Source organism: Scomber japonicus, chromosome 24 (genome assembly GCF_027409825.1).
Source record: "Scomber japonicus isolate fScoJap1 chromosome 24, fScoJap1.pri, whole genome shotgun sequence".
Taxonomy (NCBI): domain Eukaryota; kingdom Metazoa; phylum Chordata; class Actinopteri; order Scombriformes; family Scombridae; genus Scomber; species Scomber japonicus.
In genome coordinates, this window is record NC_070601.1 from 1,438,756 (window position 1) to 1,447,240 (window position 8,485).

Below are 8,485 nucleotides of genomic sequence, written 5' to 3' on the forward strand. Positions count from 1 at the left end.
GGAATGAAGGAAAGAAGGTAAGAGGGAGGAAGGAAAGAGAGAAGGAGGGAGGGAGGGAAGAAGGTAGTAGGGAGGGAGGAAGGGAAGGAAGGAAGGAAGGAAGGAAGGAAGGAAGGAAGGAAGGAAGGAAGGAAGGAAGGAAGGAAGGAATAGTCAAAACAGACGGTTTATTGAACTCAAGTTACAATAAAATGTTTTTTATCTTTTATTTTGGAAACACAAACTTTTTCCTTTTTGGCTCCATAAAAAAAAACCCACACCCTTTCAGATTAAAAGCTTCCTGTTGGCACCCTTTCAGATTAAAAGCTTAGAGAGGTGTACCTTTAGCAGCAGCTGGGTACTTGGTGATCCTCTGAACCGGTTTGATGAGAGCAGAAGAGATGGAGTTGGTCAGTCCGTGTCTCCGCTGGACTTCCTGTAAATTACAAAATAAAATGCTAAAGCTTATTTATCACAGATTTAAATCACTAAAACTTAACTTCCTTTCCTTCATTCCTTCCCTCCTCCCTTCCTTCCTTCCATCCTCCCTCCTGTCCTTCCTTCTTCCTCCCTGCCATCCTCCCTCCCTTCCTACCTCCATTCCTCCTTTCCTTCCTCCCTCCCTTCCATCCTTCCTTCCTCCCTCCCTCCCTTCCTTCCATCCTCCCTCCCTTCCTTCATTCCTTCTTCCCTTCCATCCTTCCTTCCCTCCTTCCCCCCTCCCTTCCTTCCTTCCTCCCTCCCTTCCATCCTTCCTTCCTCCCTCTTTTCCTCCCTTCCTTCAGTCCTTCCTTCCTTCCTTCCTTCTGTCCTCCCTCCCCTCCTTTCTCCCTCCCTCCCTCCCTTCCATCCTTCCTTCCATCCATCCTCCCTCCCTCCCTTCCTTCCATCCTTCTGTCCTCCCTCCCTCCCTCCCTTCCTCCTCCTTTCCTTCTTTCCTTTCTCCCTTCCTTCCTTCCTCCCTCCTTCTCTCTCTCTTTCCTCCCTCTCTCCTTCCTTCTTCCTCCCTTCAATCCTTTCTTCCTCCCTTCCTCCTTCCTTCCTCCTTTCCTTCCTCCCTCCCTCCCTTCTTTCTTCCCTTCCTCCCACCCTCCTTCTCTCTTTCCTCCCTTCCATCCTTTCTCCCTTCCTTCCTTCCTTCCTACCTTCCTTCCTCCTTCCCTCCCTTCCTTCCATCCTTCTTCCCTTTCATTCTTCCTCCCTCCCTCCCTTCCTTTCCTTTCCTTCCTTAACTCGAGGACAACAGGATATTTAATATTAAGCTGCTTGTTTAACACACGTTGATACTTTAATAAAACAGAACTACTGTAAATATTGTTTAAGTTAAAACAGAAGAAGAATTTATCTTTATTTAACGTGTGTTCCTCTGTGTGTGTGTGTGTGTGTGTGGTGTGTTTCTCTGTGTGTGTGTGTGTGTGTGTGTGTGTGTGTGTGTGTGTGTGTGTGTGTGTGTGTGTTCCTCTGTGTGTGTGTGTGTGTGTGTGTGCTTCTCTGTGTGTGTTCCTCTGTGTGTGTGTGTGTGTGTGTGTGTGTGTGTGTGTGTGTGTGCTTCTCTGTGTGTGTGTGTGTGTGTGTGTGTGTGTTCCTCTGTGTGTGTGTGTGTGTGTGTGCTTCTCTGTGTGTGTGTGTGTGTGTGTGTGTGTGTGTGCTTCTCTAAACTAAACTATTATTATTGAGGACAAATAAACACTGTAAATGAAATGTTAATAAATTCCTCCCTTCCTTCCTTCCATCCTCCCTTTCATCCTTCCTTCCTTCCTCCCTCCCTCCCTTCTTCCCTCTCTTCATTCCTTTATTCCTTCCATCCTCCCTTCCTCCTTTCTGTCCTTTCCTTTCTTCCTTCCTTCCTTCCATCCTCCCTCCCTCCCTCCTTCTCTCTTTCCTCCCTTCCTTTCCTTCCTCCCTCTCTTATTCCTCCCTTCCTCCCTCCCTTCCACCCTTCCTTCCTCCTTTCCTTCTCTCTTTCCTCCCTTCCTTCCTTTTTCCCTTCCTTCCTACCATCCTCCCTCCCTTCCTTTCCTTCCTTCCTCCCTCTCTCTCTCCTTTCCTTCCTTTCTCCCTCCCTTCCTTCCTCCCTCCCTTCCATCCTTCCTTCCTTCCATCCTCCTTCCCTCCCTCCCTTCCTTCCTACCTACCTTCCTCCCTTCCTTCCTTCCATCCCCTCTTCCTTCCTCCTTCCCTCCCTTCCCTTCCTTCCATCCTTCCATCCTCCCTCCCTTCCATGCTTCCTCCCTTCTTTCCTTCCGTCCTTCCTTCCTCCCAACACTGTAAATGAAATGTTAATAAAGTGAATAAAGTGTGAAGATGCTCAGAGACCTCGAAGAATCCGGCTCCCTGCTGCTGGATCAGGAGACTGGAGTCTGGTTTGTTCCTGCAGTACGTCACGTACATGTGGAACTTATCAGCCTGGAACACACACACACACACACACACACACACACACACACACACACACACACACACACACACACACACACACACACACACACATAGAGACACACACACACACACATAGAGACACACACACACACACACACACACAGACACACACACAGACACACACATACAGAGACACACACACATACACACACACACACACACACACACAAACATACACACACACACAGAGACACACACACAGAGACACACACACACACACACACACACACACACACACACACACAGAGAGAGAGAGACACACACACACACACAGAGACACACACACACACATAGAGAGAGACACACACACACACACACAGACACACACACACACACACACACACACACACACAGAGACACACACACACACACATAGAGAGAGACACACACACACACACATAGAGAGACACACACACACACACACACACACAGAGACACACACATACATATAGAGAGAGACACACACACACACACACACACACACACACAGAGACACACACACACACACAGAGAGAGAGACACACACACAGATTACTACCAGTAGCTCATCTCATATTCAGTGTATTCTCTCTAACCCTGACTCAGGGTCAGGGGTCAGGGGTCAGGGTTGGGGTCAGGGGTCAGGGGTCAGGGTCGGGGTTAGGGTCAGGGGTCAGACGGTTACCCAGGTAACGAAGCAGTGACCGACGTCTTCAGGAAGCTGCTCGTAGTTCTCCAGCTCCTTCAGGAAGATACTAAACACACAAAGTACAGGAAGTGTCTCAGGTTACAGTTTAAATTATTATATATATATATATATAATAATATATATATATATATAATATATTATTATTATATATTATATTAGTATATATTATATTATATATTATGGTATATATATTATTTACCTGTTGTGGAACTCGTAGATGTCCTGGATGTTTCCGAACACGATGTCGTCTTTGTTGGTCAGACCAGCAGGAACGTCTTCAGAGCCGCTCGTCATCTCCCACAGGTACGTCTGCACCGAGACACAACGTTACCACCAGTATAACCAGTATAACCAGTATAATATAATACTACCAGTATAACCAGTATAACCAGTATAATGTAGTACTACCAGTATAACCAGCATAATACACAGAGACCTCAGGTACGTCTGCACCAGCTGAATATCAGTGGACCTGTGACTGTGCTGTTTGCAGTTCCACCAGCAGAGGGCGCTGTTGGTATTACAATGATTTAAATAAACGGGTTTATATAACAAAACATGAAATAATAAAGTAGTATTAGATTATTATAGAGTATTTTAGATTATAATAAAGTATAATTAAGGAGTTGAAGGTGTTTTATAGCAGCTTTCATACAGATTAGTGTTTAAAGAGATTTATAATCAGCTGATTGATAAGATGATAATAAAACAAAATAAATAAAATAATAATAAAATATTTTAAAAGACCAAACTGGAGAGGAAATAAAAATGCTTAAAAATGTAAATAAAATAAATAAAAAAGAAATAAATGGATAAAAATAAGTAAAATAAAAGAGAAAAAAATCTAAAAAAAAATAAATCTAAAATAAATTAAAAAGACAAAAGACTAAACTAGAGACCAATGCACGCAAAATAAAATAATTATAAAAATGCTAAAAATAAAATTAGTATAAAATAAAAATAAAAAATTAAATAGATTAAAAAAAATAGTTAAATAAATAAGAGAGAATAAAATAATAAAATAAAATTGATAAGATAAAACTATAGAATATATAATATAACATCATTCCTTCCTTCCTTCCTCCCTTCCATCCTTCCTTCCTTCCTCCCTCCCTTCCTTCCGTCCGTCCTTCCTTCCTTCCTCCCTTCCGTCCATCCATCCATCCTTCCTCCCTTCCTTCCTTCCTTCCTTCCTCCCTTCTGTCCTTCCTCCATTCCTTCCTCCCTTCTGTCCTTCCCTTCCTCCCTTCCATCCTTCCTTCATTTCTTCCTCCCTTCCTTCATTCCTTCCTCCTTCCCTCCTCTCTTTCCTTCCTTCTTTCTTTTCTCCCTTCCTTCCTTATTTCCTTGCTTTTTTTTCCTCCCTTCTTCTTTCCTCTGTCCTTCCTTCCTCCCTTCCTCCCTTCCACCCTTCCTCCCTTCTTTCTGTCCTTCCTCCATTCCTTCCTTCATTCTTTCTGTCCTTCCTTCCTCCTTCCCTCCTCCCCTTCCTTCCTTCTTTCCTTTCTCCATCCCTTCCTTATTTCCTTGCTTTTTTCCTCCCTTCTTCTTTCCTCTGTCCTTCCTTCCCCCTTCCCTCCTCCCCTTCCTTCCTTCTTTCCTTTCTGTCCTTCCTTCCTTCTTCCCTCCTCCTTTTCCTTCCTTCTTTCTTTTCTCCCTTCCTTCCTTATTTCCTTGCTTTTTTTCCTCCCTTCTTCTTTCCTCTGTCATTCCTTCCTCCCTTCCTCCCTTTCATCCTTCCTCCCTTCCTCCCTTCCACCCTTCCTCCCTTCCATTTTGTCCTTTTTTTTGCCTCCATACCTCGATACACTCCTGCAGATCTCTGACGTAAACTCTCTCCGTCTGCAGCAGCTCGGCCATGATGTACCTGACGACAGCGACAACAAACAGGCGTTACCATGGCAACGTGACTCCGATGTCTACCGCTAACCCAGAGGGGTCAAACTCATCTTCATTCAAGGGCCACATACAGCCCAATTTGATCTCATGTGGGCCGGAACATTAAAATAAAGGAAGGAAGGAAGGAAGGAAGGAAGGGAGGGAAGGAGAAAGAAAGGGAGGAAGGAAGGAAAGACAGAAGGAAGGAAGGAAGGAAGGAAGGAAGGAAGGAAGGAAAGATGGAAGAAAGGAAGGAAAGACAGAAGGAAGGAAGGAAGGAAGGAAGGAAAGATGGAAGAAAGGAAGGAAAGACAGAAGGAAGGAAGGAAGGAAGGAAGGAAGGAAGGAAGGAAGGAAGGGAGGAAGGAAGAAAGAAAGGGGAGGGAAGGAAGGAAAGACAGAAGGAAGGAAGGAAGGAAGGAAGGAAGGAAGGAAGGAAAGATGGAAGAAAGGAAGGAAAGACAGAAGGAAGGAAGGAAGGAAGGAAGGAAAGATGGAAGAAAGGAAGGAAAGACAGAAGGAAGGAAGGAAGGAAGGAAGGAAGGAAGGGAGGAAGGAAGAAAGGGAGGAAGGAAGGAAAGACAGAAGGAAGGAAGGAAGGAAGGAAGGAAGGAAGGAAGGAAAGAAGGAAGAAAGGGAGGAAGGAAGGAAAGATGGACAGAAGAAAGGGAGGAAGAGAAGACAGGAAAGAAAAACAGAAAGAAAGGAAAGATGGAAGGGGAGAAAGGAAGGAAGGAAAGACAGATGGAAGGAAGAAAGGGAGGAAGGATGGAAAGACAGATGGAAGGAAAAGAAGAAAGGGAGCAAAGACAGAAAGAAAGGAAAGATGGAAGGAAGAAAGGGAGGAAGGAAGGAAAGACAGATGGAAAGATGGAAGGAAGAAAGGGAGGAAGGAAGGAAAGACAGAAAGAAAGGAAAGATGGAAGGAAGGAAAGAAGGAAGGAAGGAAAGACAGAAAGAAAGGAAAGATGGAAGGAAGGAAAGAAGGAAGGAAGAAAAGATGGAAGGAAGGAAGGAAAGACAGAAAGAAAGGAAAGACAGAAGGAAGGAAGAAAGACAGAAAGAAAGGAAAGATGGAAGGAAGGAAAGAAGGAAGGAAGAAAGGGAGGAAGGAAGGTAAGATGGAAGAAAGAAAGGAAGGAAAGACAGATAGAAGGAAGGAAGGAAGGAAGGAAGAGAAGACAGGAAAGAAAAACCGAAAGAAAGGAAAGATGGAAGGGAGAAAGGAAGGAAGGAAAGACAGATGGAAGGAAGGAAAGAAGGAAGTAAGGACAGATGACACGAAGGAAGGAAGAGAAGACAGGAAAGGAAAACAGAAAGAAAGGAAAGATGGAAGGAAGAAAGGGAGGAAGGAAGGAAAGACAGATGGAAGGAAGGAAGGAAAGATGGAAGGAAGAATGGGAGGGAGGATGGAAAGACAGATGGAAGGAAGAAAGGGAGGAAGGAAAGAAGGAAGGAAGAAAGGGAGGAAGGAAAGCTGGAAGGAAGAAAGGGAGGAAGGAAGGAAGGAAAGACAGATGGAAGGAAAAGAAGAAAGGGAGGAAGGAAGGAAAGACAGATGGAAAGAAGGAAGGAAGAAAGGGAGGAAGGAAGGAAGAGAAGACAGGAAAGAAAAACAGAAAGAAAGGAAAGATGGTAGGAAGGAAAGAAGGAAGGAAGAAAGGGAGGAAGGAAGGAAGGAAAGATGGAAGGAAAGAAAAGGGAGGAAGGAAGGAAAGACATATGGAAGGAAGAAAGGGAGGAAGGAAGGAAAGACAGATGGAAGGAAGGAAGGAAGGGAAGACAGATGGAAGGAAGGAAGGAAAGATGGAAGGAAAGGAAGGAAGGAAGGAAGGAAAGATGGAAGGAAGAAAAGGAGGAAGAGACGACATGAAGCAAAGCGGGCCGGATTGGACTCCTCGACGGGCCGGGTTCTGGCCCGCGGGCCGCGTGTTTGACACCCCTGCGCTAACCCTTCCAGCGTTTACTCACTCTTTCTTGCGTGCGGAGCGTCTCTTCTCGTCGCTGACCTGGTGGCTCGGGTGTCGGACAGGTTCACCTCAGGGTCCGAGTCAGAGAGACTGTTCGGGATCAGCTCCAACTCCAAATCCTTGTTGTCCTAAAAGAGACAGCGACAGGAAACAGGAAACAGGAAACAGGAAACAGTATTATTATTATTTAACTCTTTAAGATTGAAGGAAGGGATGAAAGGGAGGGAGGAAGGAAAGAGGGAGGGAGGAAGAAAGAGAAGACAGGACGGAAAGATGGATGGAAGGAAGGAAGGAAGGAAAGGGAGGGAAGGGTGGGAGGGAGGGAGGGAGGGAGGGAGGAAGGAAGGAAGGAAGGAAGGAAGGAAGGAAGGAGGGAAGGGAAGGGAAGGGAAGGGGAAGGACAGAAAGGAAGGAAAGGGAGGAAGGAAAGGGGAGGGAGGAAGGAAGGAAGGGAAAGGAGGGGAGGGAAGGAAGGAGGCGGAAAGGAAAGATGGAGGGGAGGAAGGAAGGAAGGGAAAGGAGGGGAGGGAAGGAAGGAGGCGGAAAGGAAAGATGGAAGGAAGGCAAGAAAAGATGGAAGGAAGACAGAAAGGAAGGAAAAGAAGACATGAAGGAAAGGAAGAATGGCCCTCCTTTCCTTCCTTCCTTCTTCCTTCCTTCTTTCCTCCCTCATTCCTTCCTCCCTCTCTTCCTCTCTCCCTCCTCTCCTTCCTCCCTCCCTCCCTCCCTCCCTCCCTTCCCCCCCCTGTGAGCAGATGTGTAACTCTACCTGTGAGCATCCTCCCAGCGCCGTCTCCAGCAGGTGGCGGTATTGTCCCATCCTGACGGTGAAGTCCCGGTAACGTTTGTCCACCGTGGAGAGACGCAGCGACGCAGCTCCACCCGGTGGGCGTGACCTTTACCCAGCATGCTCTCTGCCAGCTGGATCAGCAGGTGCACCTTCTCCTGCGTGTGCTGAGAGGAGACAGACAGGTGAGTGATGAGTTCCTCCCTCCCCTTCCTTCCCTCCTTCCTTCCTCCTCTTTCTTTCCTCTGTCCTTCTTTCCTACCTTCCTCCCTTCCTCTTTTCCTTTATACCTCCCTCCTTCCTTCTTTCCTTCCTCCCTCCCTCCCTCCTTTCCTTCCTTCGTTCCTTCCCTCCTTCCTTTATCCCTCCCTCCCTCCTTCCTTCTTCCCTCCCTCCCCTTCCTTCCTTCTTCTTTCCTCCCTTCATTCCGTCCTCCTCCCTTCGTTCCTTCCCTCCTTCCTCCCTCCCTCCTTCTCTCTTTCTTTCCTCCCTCCCTCCCTCCTTTCCTTCCTTCGTTCCTTCCCTCCTTCCTTTATCCCTCCCTCCCTCCTTCCTTCTTCCCTCCCTCCCCTTCCTCCCTTCCTTTCCTTCCTCCTTTCCTTCCTCCTCTTTCTTTCCTCTGTCCTTCTTTCCTACCTTCCTCCCTTCCTCTTTTCCTTTATACCTCCCTCCCTCCCTCCTTTCCTTCCTTCTTCCTTCTTCCTTCCTTCGTTCCTTCCCTCCTTCTTTATCCCTCTCTCCCTC

The 8,485-nt window shown here is 46.5% G+C and overlaps 1 pseudogene; it reads right to left on the reverse strand.

Moving 5' to 3' along the window:
* LOC128354292 (kalirin-like) overlaps positions 1-7,914 on the reverse strand; it is a 40,865-nt pseudogene extending 32,951 nt beyond the window's left edge.
* Positions 7,915-8,485: the final 571 nt, after the last annotated feature.